The sequence below is a fragment of the Theropithecus gelada genome, chromosome 3, assembly GCF_003255815.1.
Source record: "Theropithecus gelada isolate Dixy chromosome 3, Tgel_1.0, whole genome shotgun sequence".
Lineage (NCBI taxonomy): Eukaryota > Metazoa > Chordata > Mammalia > Primates > Cercopithecidae > Theropithecus > Theropithecus gelada.
In genome coordinates this window covers 26,660,743-26,676,612 of record NC_037670.1, presented here as the reverse complement: position 1 = coordinate 26,676,612, position 15,870 = coordinate 26,660,743, and the positions used below count along the sequence as shown (strand labels likewise).

General features: G+C 46.8%; 1 protein-coding gene and 1 pseudogene across 1 annotated transcript in view; one reads left to right on the top strand and one right to left on the bottom strand.

The window, feature by feature from the left end:
- Positions 1-15,870, top strand: part of DOP1B (DOP1 leucine zipper like protein B) — a 120,339-nt gene that overhangs the window by 3,345 nt on the left and 101,124 nt on the right. The window lies entirely within an intron of this gene.
- Positions 1,212-2,422, bottom strand: LOC112620531 (annotated as a pseudogene).

The following is a 15,870-nucleotide window of genomic DNA, read 5'->3' as shown; positions in this document are numbered from 1 at the left end:
CTTCCGAGTAGCTGGGACTGCAGGTGCACACTACCACACCCAGATACTTTTTGTATTTTTAGTAGATACAGGGTTTCACTGTGTTGGCCAGGACAGTCTTGGACTCCTGACCTCCAGTGATCTGCCTGCCTCGGCCTCCCAAAGTGCTGGGATTATAGGCGTGAGCCACCGCACCAAGCCACATTTTTCTTTATCCATTGATCCGTTGATGGGCATTTAGATTTTTACCTTTTGGCTATTGTGAATAGTGTTGCTATGAGCATTCGTGTACAAGCTTTTGTTTGAACCTCAGTTTTCAACTCTTCAGGATGCATACTTAGAAGTGGCATTGCTGGGACATATGGAAATGCTATGTTTAACTTATTAAGGAGCCACCAATTGCACTATTTTAACATATCCACCAAAAGCAATGCGTGAACGTTCCAATTTCCTAGTATCATCCTCACCAATACTTATTTTCAGGGTTTTTTTTTATTTTTTGTTTTTTTTGAGACGAGTCTCGCTCTGTCACCCAGGCTGGAGTGCAGTGGTGCGATCTTGGCTCACTGCAAGCTCCACCTCCTGGATTCACGCCATTCTCCTGCTCAGCCTCCTGAGTAGCTGGGATTACAGGAACCCGCCACCATGCCCGGCCAATTTTTTGTATTTTTAGTATAGACAGGGTTTCACCATGTTAACCAGGATGGTCTCAATCTCCAGACTTCATGATCTACCCGCCTCAGCCTCCCAAAGTGCTGGGATTACAGACGTGAACCACCGCGCCTGGCCTCAGGTTGTTTTTTTTTTTTTTTGACACGGAGTCTCACTCTGTCGCCCAGGCTGGAGTGCAGTTGCGTAGTCTTGGCTCCTGCAACCTCCACCTCCTGGGTTCAAGCGATTCTCATCCCTCAGACTCTGGGGTTACAGGCATTAGCCACCATGCCTGGCTAATTTCTGAATATATATATATATTTTAATACAGATGGGGTTTCACCATGTTGGCCAGGCTGGTCTTGAACTCTTGACCTCAGGTGATCCACCCGCCTCGGCCTCCCAAAGTGCTGGGATTACAGGCATGAGCCACCGTGCCCAACCTATACAGTTTTGTTTTTTTTGAATGATAACTATCCTAGTGGTATGAAGTGGTCTCTCCCTGTGGTTTTTTAAAATTAATAATATTTTAAAGATAACTTTTATTGAGCCCCCACCAGGTGCAGAACCTGTTCCTGGTGTTAAACTCCTTCTTCCTTTGCAATTTGGTCTTTCTTGAGTGGTCCCATGAATGCTTTCTTCTCCTCCATGGTCTGGAAGTGGCCATGGCCACACTTGGAGGTGGTGTCAGTAAACTTAAGGTCAGTGTTCTCCAGAGCCCGCCATTTGGTCTGCACCATCAAAGATGTGCAGAGAACGAGCAGTCGCTTCTTGGTTCCCACCACACAGCCTTTCAGCATGACAGAGTCATTGGTCACTTCACCATAGTGGACAAAGCCACCCAGAGGGTTGATGCTCTTGTCAGACAGGACGTGGTCCGTGGAGGCATTGTTCTTGATCAATTTGCCATCCTCGGTAAGGTAGCGCTAGCCAGTCTTGTAGATCTTCTTGTTGATCTCAGTGTGCTGATGGTCGCCTTTCTGCCCAATGCATGCCATGGAGAAGGCCACATGGGCAGGATGCCGTGCCCCAATCCAGGCCACCTTGCACAGGCCTCGGTGGATCTTGTGGGGCAGCTTCTTGGTGTGCCAACAACTGATGGCCTCTTTGTAGCCTTTGCCCTTGGTCACCCCGATGATGTTGATCATCTCGTCCAGCCCAAACGCTTGGTTCACAGGTACCTGCTGCTCTAGCCCCTCCTGGGCCCAGTCCAGCTTCTCAGCCATGGTGCCTCTGTTCACTTGGCTCTCCATCAGCTGGGCCTTCTTCTGGCACAGAGGAAGCAGGCGCGTCTGGGTGTGGGCAGTGACGCGGGTGACTTGGCAGTGCTTCTTCATGCTACTGAAGTCTTCTCTAGCTGCTTCTTGCCATCCTCAGCCTGCCATTTCTTGCGGTACTTGGTAAAGGCCTTCTTCTTAGATTTCTGCCGGTTGTTAGAGAAATGCCTTTTGCACTTATCATTGATGTGCTCAGCAAAGATGGTCTTGAAGGTCCTGAGGCCTCAAGGGGTTTCCACATAGCCCACAATGCCCACAACCACCATAGGTGGTGTCTCCACAGTGGTCATGGCCTCCACCAACTCCTTCTCTTTCACCTTGGATCCTGGCCTGTCGACTTCCCGTGTGATGTGGGTCGTGCCAGCCTTGTATCCCAGGAAGGCTGTGACGTTGACCAGCTTGGAAGGGTCATCCTTAGGGAAGCTCTTTACCTTCCCACGATGCTTATATCTGTGCTCCCATGGCAGGAAGCAGAGGGACCCATGTCTGGGAGTGGAGAACTTTCTGTGAGACATCACACCATCAGATTCCACTGGTAGAACTCTCCCTGTGGTTTTGATTTGCATTTCCCTATGACTAATAATTTTGAGCATCTTTTCATGTGCTTATTGGGCATTTGTGTATCTTTTTGGAAGAAATTTCTATTCTAGACCCAGCGCGGTGGCTCACACCTGTAATCCCAGCACTTTGGGAGGCGAGACCGGCAGATCACAAGGTCAAGAGATCGAGACCACCCTGGCCAACATGGTGAAACCCTGTCTCTACTAAAAATATAGAAATTAGCTGGGCATGGTGGCGTGCACCTGTAGTCCCAGCTACACAGGAGGCTGAGGCAGGAGAATTGCTTGAACCCGGGAAGTAGAGGTTGCAGTGAGCTGAGATCGTGCCACTGTACTCCAGCCTGGGTGACAGAGTGAGACTCTGTCTAAAATATGTGTGTGTGTGTATATATATATATTTTTTATATGTTATATTATACATATATATGTATATATATACAAAATTATCCAGTCGTGGTAGTGCATGCCTGTGGTCCCGGCTACTCAGGAGGCTGAGGTAGGAGGATTGCTTGAGCCCAGGAGATCAAGGCTGCAGTGAGCCATGATCGTGCCACTGCACTCCAGCCTGAGTGACAGAGCAAGAGCCTGTTTCCAAAAAAAAAAAAAAAAAAGACATAATTTTTTGTTAGAGGAGTTACCTGAGGAATCCCAGCACGGTCTCCTCTTGGATCTCATTTCTTGTTCCCTGCTGCTGTGATTAACTATTGAGTTCAAGCAACTACCTTGAAGAATTTGCAAGATACAGTTGAGACAGAGGTGACGCTGTCAGGCCCTACCTCAGCCCTGCCTGTGGCGGCTGACATTCACGGAGAGCTCAGTGTGTGCTAAGGAGTTGGTGTGCATTGTTGTATAATACTTAAAATGTATCTTGAGATTCGTCTCAGTTTCAACCACTTGTGCGAGGCCACTGCCAGCCAGTGGCAGAGAGAGGGCTCAGACCCCGACCAGCCTGGTTCCAAGGCCCATGCTCATGAGCAGAGCCTCCAGCGTTCTTCACGTCAATATCTGTATAGCTCACATAAGGGGCAAGGGCTGTGCTTCTTTTCTGCCAGGGACCCTGTCTCCATCACCCAAATGCAGTAGGTGCAATTAGTAGGCCTGTTTTACCGATGAAGGTTAACTCACTTGTCCAGTGTCTTATGCAACTGAGTGGTTATTATGGATTGAATTGTTGCCTCCATAAAAAAAAAAAACCCTGGAGTCTTAATCCTTAGTACCTCAGTATGTAACTTGATTTGGAAACAGCATTTTTACAGAGCTAATCCAGCTAGAGGAGGTCATTAGGGGGTGGCCCTAATCCATTGTGACTGGTGTCCTGACGAAAAAGGGGAAATGTAGACACAGACATGCATGAGGAAAGGCATCATGTGAGGATGAAGGCAGACACCAGGAAGGTGCATCTACAAGCCAAGGAGTGCCAAAGAGTGACAGCAAACTCCTAGCAGGCGGGGGAGAGGCACGGGACAGATTCTATGCAGCCTTCAGAAGGAAGCCACTCTCTTGACTCCTTGATTTCAGATTTAACATGAGAGAACACATTTCTGTTGTTGAAGCCACTTGGTGTGTGACTCTTCGTTATAGCAGCCTTAGAATGCTACAACAGTGGTAGGACAAGATCTATTAACACCTCAGTGCTGGGAATAAGGCATTGAACACTAAGCCCCTGCTCTCATGGAAAGAAATGTCTTTCTTGGCGAGAGACAGATGACAGATGACTGTGATGTCAGATGCTGAATGCTAAGAAGAAAAATGAACTGGGGAAGTGGGGTATGGAGGAAGGAGGAGGGAGTGCTATTTTAGACAGAGAGAACACTGACAGCGTGACATTAAAGCAGAGGCCAGGGCGAAGTGAGCAAGCTGGCGGGAAGGGCCATCTGGGGCGTGGGCCTGTGTCCAAGGCATGGGAAGGGGACAGGAGTAGCCAGAGGACAGAGTGACCAGAGATACAGCAGGGTCAGGCCACTGATAGGATTTTGGTCTGGCGGGGAGGGGAAGCCACTGAGCTTCCTCCCAGGGAGGCTATGAGCAAGGGAACCTCTGTCTCACCCATTGCAAGAATCCCCTGGGCTGTCACCAAGCACAAGAGCCAGTGTGGAGGCACGCATGCACCTTTGGCCCTGAAATCAGTTCCTGCCGTTACTGGATGTGGAGGGTTTGGATGGTACTGGAGGGAGCATGTCTTGATCATCATCAGGAATACTTGCTTCTGTGAAACTTGCAACTTCTGCATTCAAGGGTCCCTGATAGGAGCTGATATGAATAAAGAATTTTCTTCACTGGATGCAGTGGTGCATGCCTGTAATCCTAGCACCTTGAGAGGCTGAGGGCAGAAGGATCACTTGAGCCCTGGAGTTTCAGACCAGCCTGGGCAACATGGGGAAACCTTGTCTGTCCAAAAATACAAAAATTATCTGGGCATGGTGGTGCACACCTGTAGTCCAGCTACTCAGAAGGCTGAGGTGGGAAGATCCCTGGAGCCTCAGCCTGGAGCTGTTGCACCACTGTACTCCAGCCTGGGTGACAGAGTGAGACCTTGGCTCAAAAAAGAGGAATTTTTTTAAGGCTTTGGTGATCATCATATTTCTTGGACTTATGCACAGAAATTCAGTGAGTAAGAGTTGAGTGTTGGGCGGGGCGCAGTGGCTCACGCCTGTAATCCCAGCGCTTTGGGAGGTCAAGGCAGCAGGTGGATCGCCTGAGGTCAGGAGTTTGAGACCAGCCTGGCCAACATGGTGAAACCCTGTCTCTATTAAAAATACAAAAAATTAGCCAGGCATGGTGGCGAGTGCCTGTAGTCCCAGCTACTTGGGAGGCTGAGGCAGGAGAATCACTTAGAGGTTTCAGTGAGCCAAGATTGCACCACTGCACTTCAGACTGGGGGACAGAGCAAGAGTCTGTCTCAAAAAAAAGAGTTGAGAGTTGAATTAGTAAAATTCTTTGTAATACAGATTTAAACAATAATTTAGGACACAAAAGCACAACATACTTTTTTTAAAGGTAGGTGACTAAATGTTATAATGCATAAACCTGAGATTTGGAGGAGAAGACTCATCTAGTCAACTCTTTTTACAATTAAGAAAACTGCGTCCCAGAAGGTCGTGGTATGTCCAGCTATAGACAGATTCTAATGGTATCATTTTCAAACTTGATCAGTGTTTCAGTATCATTTTTAGAATTTTTCTGTGTTATAGAATAGTTTATCTTTTTTTTTTTGAGATGGAGTCTCGCTCTGTCGGCCAGGCTGGAGTGCAGTGGCGCCATCCCGGCTCACTGCAAGCTCCGCCTCCTGGGTTCAAGCAATTCTACTGCCTCAGCCTCCTGAGTACCTGGGACTACAGGTGCCCACCACTATGCCTGGCTAATTCTTCTTTTGTATTTTTAGTAGAGATAGGGTTTCACTGTGTTAGCCAGGATAGTCTCGATCTCCTGACCTTGTGATCAGCCCGCCTTGGCCTCCTAAAGCACTGGGATTACAGGCGTGAGCCACCATACTTGGCCCCAAGAATAGTTTTTTTTATAGTTTTTAGTTTCTTTTATAGTTTTTAGGCATATCAGCCTGAATAGGATAACAGGAATAGGGTAACTTTTGGTTAATGGTTTGTCTGAGACTTCAAGCCATCATCTTTCCCTGATTATTTTAGATACATTTTAATCACCAAAATATACACACTGGAATGCTATTCACCTTTTATTAAAGAAGGAAATTCTGCCATTTGTGACAACATGGATGAACCTGGAGAACAGTATGTCAAGTGAAATAAGCCAGGCACAGAAAGTCAAATAACCGCATGATCTCACTTACATGTGGAGTGTAAAAAAGGTGAACTCACAGAGGTAGAATAAAATGATGGTTACCAAGGGTCAGGGACAGGGTGGGCTGAAATAGGGAGGGGTTGCTCAAAGGATATGAAGTTTCTGTTAGATCAGAGGAATAAGTTCAAGAGATCTGTTGTACAACATGGCACCTATAGTTAATAACAATGTATTATATACTTGAAAATTGCTAAGAGAGGCCGGGTGCGGTGGCTCACACCTGTAATCCCAGCACTTTGGGAGTCCGAGGTGGGCAGATCACCTGAGGTCAGGAGTTCGAGACCAGCCTGGCCAACATGATGAAACCCCATCTCTACTAAAAATACGAAAATTAGCTGGGCATGCTGGCAGGCGCCTGTAATCCTAGCTACTCGGGAGGCTGAGGCAGGAGAATCACTTGAACCCGGGAGGCGGAGGTTGCAGTGAGCTGAGATCATGCCAGTGTACTCCAGCCTGGGCAACAAGAATGAAACTCCATCTCAAAAAAAAAAAAAAAAAATAGAAAGAAAGAAAATTGCTAAGAGAATAGATATTAAGTGTTTCTCACCACAAAAATGATAAAATATTGGTTAATGCATGTGTTAATTAACTTGATTTAGATGTTTCACAATGTATACATATTTCATATGTTGCATATGATAAACATAAAAAAATTTAGTCAATTGAAAAAATTTTTTTGGTTTTTTTTTTTTTTTTTTTTGAGACAGGATCTGGCTGTCACACAGGCTGGAGTGCAGTAGCACAGTCATGGCTCACTGCAGCCTCAACCTTCGGGGCTCAAGTGATCCTCCTACCTCAGCTCCTAAGTAGCTGCAACTACAGGCATGTGTATGCCATCATGCCCACCTAATTTTTGTAATTTTTGTAGAAGCAGGATTTTGCTATGTTGCCCAGGCAAGTCTTAAACTCCTGGGCTGAAGTGATCCACCCACCTCGGCCTCCCAAAGTGCTGGGATTGTAGGCATAAGCCACCTTGCCCAGCCCAAGAAAAACATTTTAATCAAGTGCCTTTTGAGTCCTGAACCCAAGTGCTCTACCAAGCATGATTTACAGCTTTGATTTTGGAAATGAAGGCTTATAGAAATAAATTAACTCTGGATTTAAAAATCCTATCATAAAAGCTTTTTAGAAAAAAAAAAAAAATGTCGTAATGGTCCTAAATGAACCAGTTTTTTTTTTTTTTTTTTTTTTTTTTCAAACTGCTTTTATCTGATGACATACTACAGTTTCACAGAGCAGCCATGAACAGGAAGGGCAATATGAGGTCTGTGGTGTCACACAGTTCAGCTTCCGGAGTCTTCATCACTTAGCTACAAGCACCTCCTGTTTAAAGCAGAGCCTCCTGATTGTGGTGTTTCAGAATTAGTGCTGCAGTGTGGTGGGAGGAACATGGGCTGGAGTTTGGAGACCTGGTGAACTACTCTAGCCCTTTACAGATCAGCTACAAGACCTCTTTACCTAAAAACTTGGTGAGAGGCCTGGTGTGGTGGCTCACGCCTGTAATCCCAGCACTTTGGGAGGCCAAGGTGGGTGGATCACCTGAGGTCAGGAGTTCGAGACCAGCCTGGCCGACGGCTGACATGGCAAAACCCCATCTCTACTAAAAATACAAAACTCAGCTGGGCATGATGGTGGACACCTGTAATCCCAGCTGCTCGGGAGACAGAGGCCAGAGAATTTCTTGAACCTGGATGGTGGAGGTTACAGTGAGCTGAGATTGCACCACTGCACTCCAGCACTCCAGCCTGGGTGACCACAAACCAAAGTAATAAATTAATTAATAAGGCCGGGCGCGGTGGCTCAAGCCTGTAATCCCAGCACTTTGGGAGGCCGAGACGGGCGGATCACGAGGTCAGGAGATCGAGACTATCCTGGCTAACACAGTGAAACCCCGTCTCTACTAAAAAATACAAAAAAAACTTAGCCGGGCGAGGTGGCAGGCGCCTGTAGTCCCAGCTACTCGGGAGGCTGAGGCAGGAGAATGGCGTGAACCCGGGAGGCGGAGCTTGCAGTGAGCTGAGATCCGGCCACTGCACTCCAGCCTGGGTGACAGAGCGAGACTCCGTCTCAAAAAAAAAAAAAAAAAAAAAAAAAATAAATAAATAAATTAATTAATTAATAAAAACTTGGTGAGTCCAACAGAATCCTTCTTTTTTTTTTGAGGCTGGCGTGCAATGGTGTGATCTCAGTTCACTGCAACCTCTGTCTCCTGGGCTCAGGTCATCCTCCTGCCTCAGCCTCCCAAGTAACTGAGACTATAGGCATGTGTGCACTACCATGCCTGGCTAATTTTTGTGTTTTCTTTTTGTAGAGATAGCGTTTCACTATGTTGCCCAGGCTGGTCTCAAATTCCTGAGCTCGAGTGATCCTCGCAAAGTGCTGGAATTATGGGCGTAAGCCACCATACCTGGCCAGGATCCTGATTTTTTACCACTGCCTGAATCAACTCCTCTTCCCTGTTGACTAGTATTAGTTCACATAAGCCCTCTTCAGCTTGGAGACTGTGTTAGTCTGCCAGGGCTGCCATAACAAAATACCACTAGCAGAGTGAATTAAACAACAGAATTTTTTTTTCACAGTTTGGGAGGCCAGAAGTCCAAGATCAATGTGTCGGCAGGATTGGTTCCTCTGAGGCCTCTCTGCTTGGCTTGGAGATGGTGTCTTCTCCCAGGGTCCTCACAGGATCATCCCTCCGAATGTATCTGTGTCCAGATTCCTTCTTTTTTTTTTTTTTGAGATGGAGTGTCACTTTGTTGCCCAGGCTGGAGTGCAGTGGCATAATCTCGTCTCACTGCAATCTCCACCTCCCGGATCCTCCTGCTTCAGCCTCCAGAGTAGCTGGGATTACGGGTGCTTGCCACCACACCCAGCTGATTTTTGTATTTTTAGTGGGGATGGGGTTTCACCATGTTGACTAGGCTGTTCTGGAACTCCTAACCTCAAGTGATCCGCCCGCCTTGGCCTCTCAAAGTGCTGGGATTACAGGTGTGAGCCACTGCGCCCGGCCCAGATTTCCTCTTCTCATAAGGACACCAGTCAGACTGCATTAGGGCTCACTCTAACTGCTTCATTGTACTTTGATTACCTCTTTAAAAATCCTATCTCCAGCCAGGTATGGTGGCTCATGCTTGTAATCCCTTGGCCTGTGGGAGGCCACGGTGGGTGGATCACTTGAGGTCAGGAGTTCAAGACCAGCCTGACCAACATGGCGAAATCCTGTCTCTACTGCAAATACAAAAATGATCTGGGTGTGATGGCACATGCCTGTAATCCCAGCTACTCAGGAGGCTGAGGCAGGAAAATTACTTGAACCCAGAAGACAGAGGATGCAATGAGCCAAGATTGCGCCACTGTTCTCTAGCCTGGGCAATAGAGTGAGACTGTCTCAAAACAAAAACAAAAGCAAAACAAAACAAAACCTGTCTCCAAATACAGTCTGTGTCTCAGGTGGAGGTCAGGAAGGTCTTTGCCATAGGAGTTTGAGAGGGATACAGTTCAACCATGACAGAGTGTGATGAGGAGGTGCAGGCTGTCTCTCCACCTGTCATCTGTTTACAAAGCTGATTTCTGGTGGAAGCCCAGATGGTCTTGTATCACGCACCTAGTGGGGGAACAGAGGAAGTGTGATTTCTTTAGTCTTTTTTTTTTTTTTTTTTTTTTTTTTTTTGAGACGGAGTCTCGCGCTGTGTCACCCAGGCTGGAGTGCAGTGGTGCGATCTCGGCTCACTGCAAGCTCCGCCTCCCAGGTTCAGGCCATTCTCCTGCCTCAGCCTCCGAGTAGCTGGGACTACAGGCGCCCGCCACCACGCCCGGCTAGTTTTTTGTATTTTTAGTAGAGACGGGGTTTCACCATGTTAGCCAGGATGGTCTCGATCTCCTGACCTCGTGATCCGCCCGCCTCGGCCTCCCAAAGTGCTGGGATTACAGGCTTGAGCCACCGCGCCCGGCCGATTTCTTTAGTCTTGTTCGTGGTCCAGGAGCTCAGTGAGCTTTGGCTTTGGGGTGTGTGCGTGCATGTGTGCGTGCGCGCGTGTGCGTGCCTGTGCGTGTGTGCGTGTGCATGCCTGTGCGTGTGTGCGTGTGCGTGCCTGTGCGTGTGCGCGTGTGCGTGCATGTGTGTGGTGACACAGTGACGTACCCAGAACTGTTGAGTCAGGAAAGCCTTCCAGGTGATTTGTGCCCCCTCCACCGCATGCCAAGAGCTCTGCACCAGCTTAGTCATGGGGCACTGCATCGTGGGGGTATCCTGCATGTTTGCTGGGGATGGTCCTTTCAGCCTTCCTCCCCCACTGGAGCCTTGGTGCTGCTGCCACAGTTAGCTCTGCACTGCTTATCCCTGCTGGCCAGACCCTGCATTGCTCAGTGGCCTGGAACAAGGCCACCAGCCCTGCCAGCCTCCTTGTGTATGAGCTGCACCTCTCAGCCTGCAGGGTGCCTGGTTTCATCTCAGCATCTCACTTGTAGGGCCTCATCTGTTAGAGCGTGACACCTAAATTTGGGGCTATGATTTTAGCCATTTTCCAGCAACGTTTGTTCTGATGACTTTGGTGGCTGTGACCGTGAGGGTGGAGGTGGTCAGGTAAGTGCAGGGCCAGGGTCACTGTGGAATGATAAAGGCCTGAATTGCTTGAGAAGAGACCAAATGGAAAGGATGCTGTTGATGGGAATTCTTGACAGGCTTTACATTAAACTAGATCCTGTACCTCTGCAGGAGAGGGGCCAGCCCAGCATCCATTTGTCTCTGGCAGTGTCCTGATGCTTTTGGCACCAGGATTTTAAAGATGCAGATCCAACTCCCATTTCTTTTTCTCTCCTCTCCCCTCCCCTCCCCTCCCATTTCTTTTCTTTTTTGAGACAGAGTCTCACTCTGTCGCCCAGACTGGAGTGCAGTGACCCATTCTTGGCTCACTACAACCTCTACCCCCCGGTTCAAGTGATTCTCCTGCCTCAACCTCCTGAGTAGCTGGGATCACAGGCATGCACCACCACACCTGGCAAATTTTTTAATATTTTTATTAGAGACAGGGTTTCGCCATGTTGGCCAGACTGGTCTTGAACTCCTGACCTCAGGTGATCTTCTTGCCTTGGCCTCCCAGAGTGCTGGGATTACAGACGTGAGCCACTGTGCCCAGCCCTAACTTCCATTTCTAAGGTGTGGCAAAGGCTGCTGAATAACTTTGCTGTCATTCTGTTGTGGTTGCCATGCTGGGGCTCTGATGACTTTGCAGCTTCGCCCCTTACCCCAGGTTATCTGAAGGAGCTGAGGATGTGCAAGGGCACTGCTACCCCAGGCTTGACAGCAGCCTCAGTGAGGGCCACTCACACTGTAAGGTAGAGGTGGTCTTTTTGAAAAGAGCATTTCTCTTTGCTGAAAAGAGTCTGATGTGCTTTTCGATAATTTGTAGCCAGGATAGTCTATTTATTTTGTGTTTGAGTGAAGGAATGTTTTTGCCATTCTTCCTTTCTGGTCTGCTGTATTGTAATACAATATGTATTGTAATACAATATGACAATATTGGGGTTGGGGGGCCTTTTAAAGGTGATTGGATCATGAGGGCTTTGTTCTCATAAATGGGTTACTCGATTTATGAATTAATGCATTGATGGGTTATCCTGGGTGAGGAACTGGTAGCTAAATAAGAAGAGGAAGAGAGGCCTGAGCTAGCATTAGCATGCTCAGCCTCCTTGGCATGTGATATCCTGCGCCACATCGGGACTCTGCAGAGAGTCTCCACCGGCAAGAAGGCCTCACCAGATGCAGCCCCTTCAGCCTCTGTAACTGTAAAAAGTGAATTTATTTTCTTTATAAATGACCCAGTTTCAGGTATTCTGTGATAGCAACAGAAAATAGACTAAAACATCCAGTAACCTAACAGAATTGAGTTTATGGATGAGGGAAAGGGTTTGTGACCCAGCTACACTATGTAAATTCTGCCCAGAAAGTTAGGAGCTAGAAACTCCGTGTCAGGCCTTAGTATGGAAGGTGCTGTGGACTGAGTTGTGTGTCTCCTCCTCCCCTCAAACCCATATGCTGAAGTCTTCACCCCAGTGTGGCTGTATATCAAGGTAGGATCTTTGGCAGATGATTTAGGTTAAATGAGGTCATGAGGATGAGACCCTAATTTAATAGGACTGTGGCCTTACAAGAACAGGAAGAGGTGAGGCGCAGTGGCTCACACTTGTACTCTCAGGACTTTGGGAGGCTCAGGCGGGTGGATCACTTGAGCCCAGGAGTTTGAGACCAACCTGGACAACATGGGAAAACCCCATCTCTACAAAAAAAAAAAATTAACCTGGTGTGGTAGCATGCACCTGTAGTCTCAGCTACTTGGGAGGCTGAGGTGGGAGGTTTGCTTGAGCCCAGGAGTCTCTTAAAAAAAAAAGAAAAAGAAGAGGAAGAGACAGACGTCCTCCCACCTCCCACCATGTGAGGACACAGTGAGGAGATGGCTGTCTGCAAGCCAGGAAGAGAGCTGAAACTGTTGGCACTTTGATCGTGGACTCCCAATCTACAGAACTGGGAGAAGTACATTTCTGTTGTTTAAGCCATCCACTCTGTGGTATTTTGTTACGGCAGCCTGGGCCAACTAATACAGAAGGAACTAAGTTAAACTTGTATTTTTCAGGAAAAAAAAACAAGAAAACACAACTGTTCGAACAGGAATACCAACATTCAAGCTTGTATTTGAGTCACATACAGGCATTCCCATTTACCTATCTTTTAAAAATAGTCTTTTCCTTTTAAATTTCTTTCCAACTTTATTGGACATACAATAAGCTTCAGGCATTTAAAAGTGTATGAAGAATGTTGACATAACGTTTATCTCTGTGAAACCATCACCACAATCAAGACAATGCGCATGGATCTGTCACCCGCGGAAGTTTCCTCCTGCTCTTTGTCCTTTCCCTCCCTCCCTTGTCCCCAGACAACTGCTGATCTGTTTTCTGTCACCATAGATTTGTTTGCATTTTCTGAAAGTTTATATAAATGCAATCCCACAGTATGTGCCCTCTCTCTCTTCTTCTGGTCTGGCTTCTTTCACTCAGCAAAGCTATTTTGAGAGTGATTCAGGCTGTTGTGTACATCAAAGGTTCCTTCTTTTTTACTGCTGAGTCAGAGTTCATGGATAGATACAATTTCTTTATCCATTTCCCATTAGTGGACATTTGGGTTGCTTCCAGTAGGTACATGTTTAATTTTTTAAGAAGCTGCCAAAGTGATTGTATCGTTTTACCTTCCCAGCTGCAGTGTATGAAAGCTCCAGTTCTCCCCCATCCTCTTCAACACTTGGTATGGTCAGTCTTTTTCACTTTGGTCATTTTATTTTTTTTATTTTTTATTTTTTTTTTTTTTGAGACGGAGTCTTGCTCTGTTCCCCAGGCTGGAGTGCAGTGGCGCGATCTCAGCTCACTGCAAGCTCCGCCTCCTGGGTTTACGCCATTCTCCTGCCTCAGCCTCCCGAGTAGCTGGGACTACAGGCGCCCGCCACCTCGCCCGGCTACTTTTTTGTGTTTTTAGTAGAGACGGGGTTTCACCGTGTTAGCCAGGATGGTCTCGATCTCCTGACCTTGTGATCCGCCCGTCTCGGCCTCCCAAAGTGCTGGGATTACAGGCTTGAGCCACCGCGCCCGGCCGCACTTTGGTCATTTTAATGAGAGTGTGATACTCTCTTATTGCGGCTTCTGCATTTCTCACGCGACAGATGATTAGAAAGTCAGTAAGCGGTCATTGTAACTTTGTTTTACTTCCGTAGACACATAACATAAAGATCACTGTGAGAATCTTCACTGTTTTATTGTATGTAATAGGCAAAAATTGGGAGTGACCACCCCTGGTGGGGGAGTAGTTGTGAAGCGAGTCATGAAACGACAATATAATGCACGCACAGCCGTGGAACCAAGTAGACTGGTAGTTACTAACATGAAAAATGCTTATAAATAAGAGGGCAAAAAAGCACAGGCGAACAGTTTACGTATAGCCCACTCAATCTTGTGTGTGTGTGAGAGAAAAGGAGGGGGTACTGTATAGGAGTGGACAAGATCTCAAAGCCCCTTATTGTTGGACTAGTGTATTTCCAGTTTTTCACGGCTTTGAATAAAGCTGTGATGAACATCTTTACGCACGTGGCTATTTTTGTCAAGATAAATTGCTAGAGGTGGAATAGCTGGGTCAGTGGACATACAGTTAAGCCTCTGGACACATAGGTATGTGCTGGCCTTTATTTGCCCCACTCTTCTGCCTGCACAGATGCCAGAGTCACAGGCTGTCACCTGCTGTACTTTGTCATGTGTTTATCCAGCAGGACCACATTTTCTGCCCCAATCTTGTCACTCTTCTGATTCCAGAATTTCTCCACCCTTCCCATGTTGGGAGCATTAGGATAATTTATAAATTAAAAAAAAAAAACTGGTGGGGGTTATTGATATTAACCATTATAGATAATAACAGTTTAGATTATTCTGGGAAGAAGTGACATCTTTACACACTTGGGACTTTCCCTCTAGAAATGTGGTAGTTCCCATCATTCATTAAGATGTACTCACTTTGCTGGCCGCAGTGGCTCTCACCTGTAATCCCAGCGCTTTGGGAGACTGAGGCAGGCAGATCACCTGTGGTCAGGAGTTCGAGACCAGCCTGACCAACATGGTGAAACCTCATCTCTACCAAAAATACAAAAAATTAGCTGGGTGTGGTGGCGCACACCTGTTAGTCCCAGCTACTCGAGCTACTCGGGAGACTGAGGCAGGAGGATTACTTGAACCCAAGAGGCAGAGGTTGCAGTGAGCTGAGATCAGGCCTGGGCAATAGACAGTGCTCCAGCCTGGGCAAAAGAGTGAAACTCCGTCTCAAAAAAAAAAAAAAAAAAAAAAAAAAAAAGTGGCTGGGCACAATGGCTCATGCCTGTAATCCCAGCACTTTGGGAAGCCAAGGCAGATGGATCACCTGAGGTCAGGAGTTTGAGACCAGCCTGGCCAACATGGCAAAACCCCGTCTCTACTAAGAATGCAAAAATTAGCTGGGCATGGTGGCGTACACCTGTATTCGCAGCTACTTAGGAGACTGAGGCATGAGAATCACTTGAACCCATGAGACAGAGGTTGCAATGAGCTGAGATTATGCCACTGCACTCCAGCCTGGGTTGTCAGAGAGAGTGAGACTGTGTCTCAAAAAAAAAAAAAAGTATTCACTTGTGTCCTTAAGAGTTCTTCTTACATAAGACCTTCCTGTTCCTCAAGTATGTTAAGTATTTTATACATGTTGTTTTGCTATTGTAAATGGGATTATTTTCCTCGGGTAGACAGGTGTACCATCAACCAATACTGATTTTTATTTTTATTTTTTTCTAATGTTTTGCTAGCATTTCCTGGAACAGTGTTGAATAACAATGTTACTCTCAGTGTATTAACCATATAATGTTGGCTGTTGTAACAAAGTCCAAAGTCAATGCCCTTGATATAATTGAAGTTTATCCTCACTCATGTATCAGTTAAGCATATTATTCAGGTAGATGGGCAGCTCTCTTCTACACGGTCATTCCAGAAACTCAAGCCAGGACTCTTGTCTTCTTTTTTTTTTTTTTTTTTTTTTT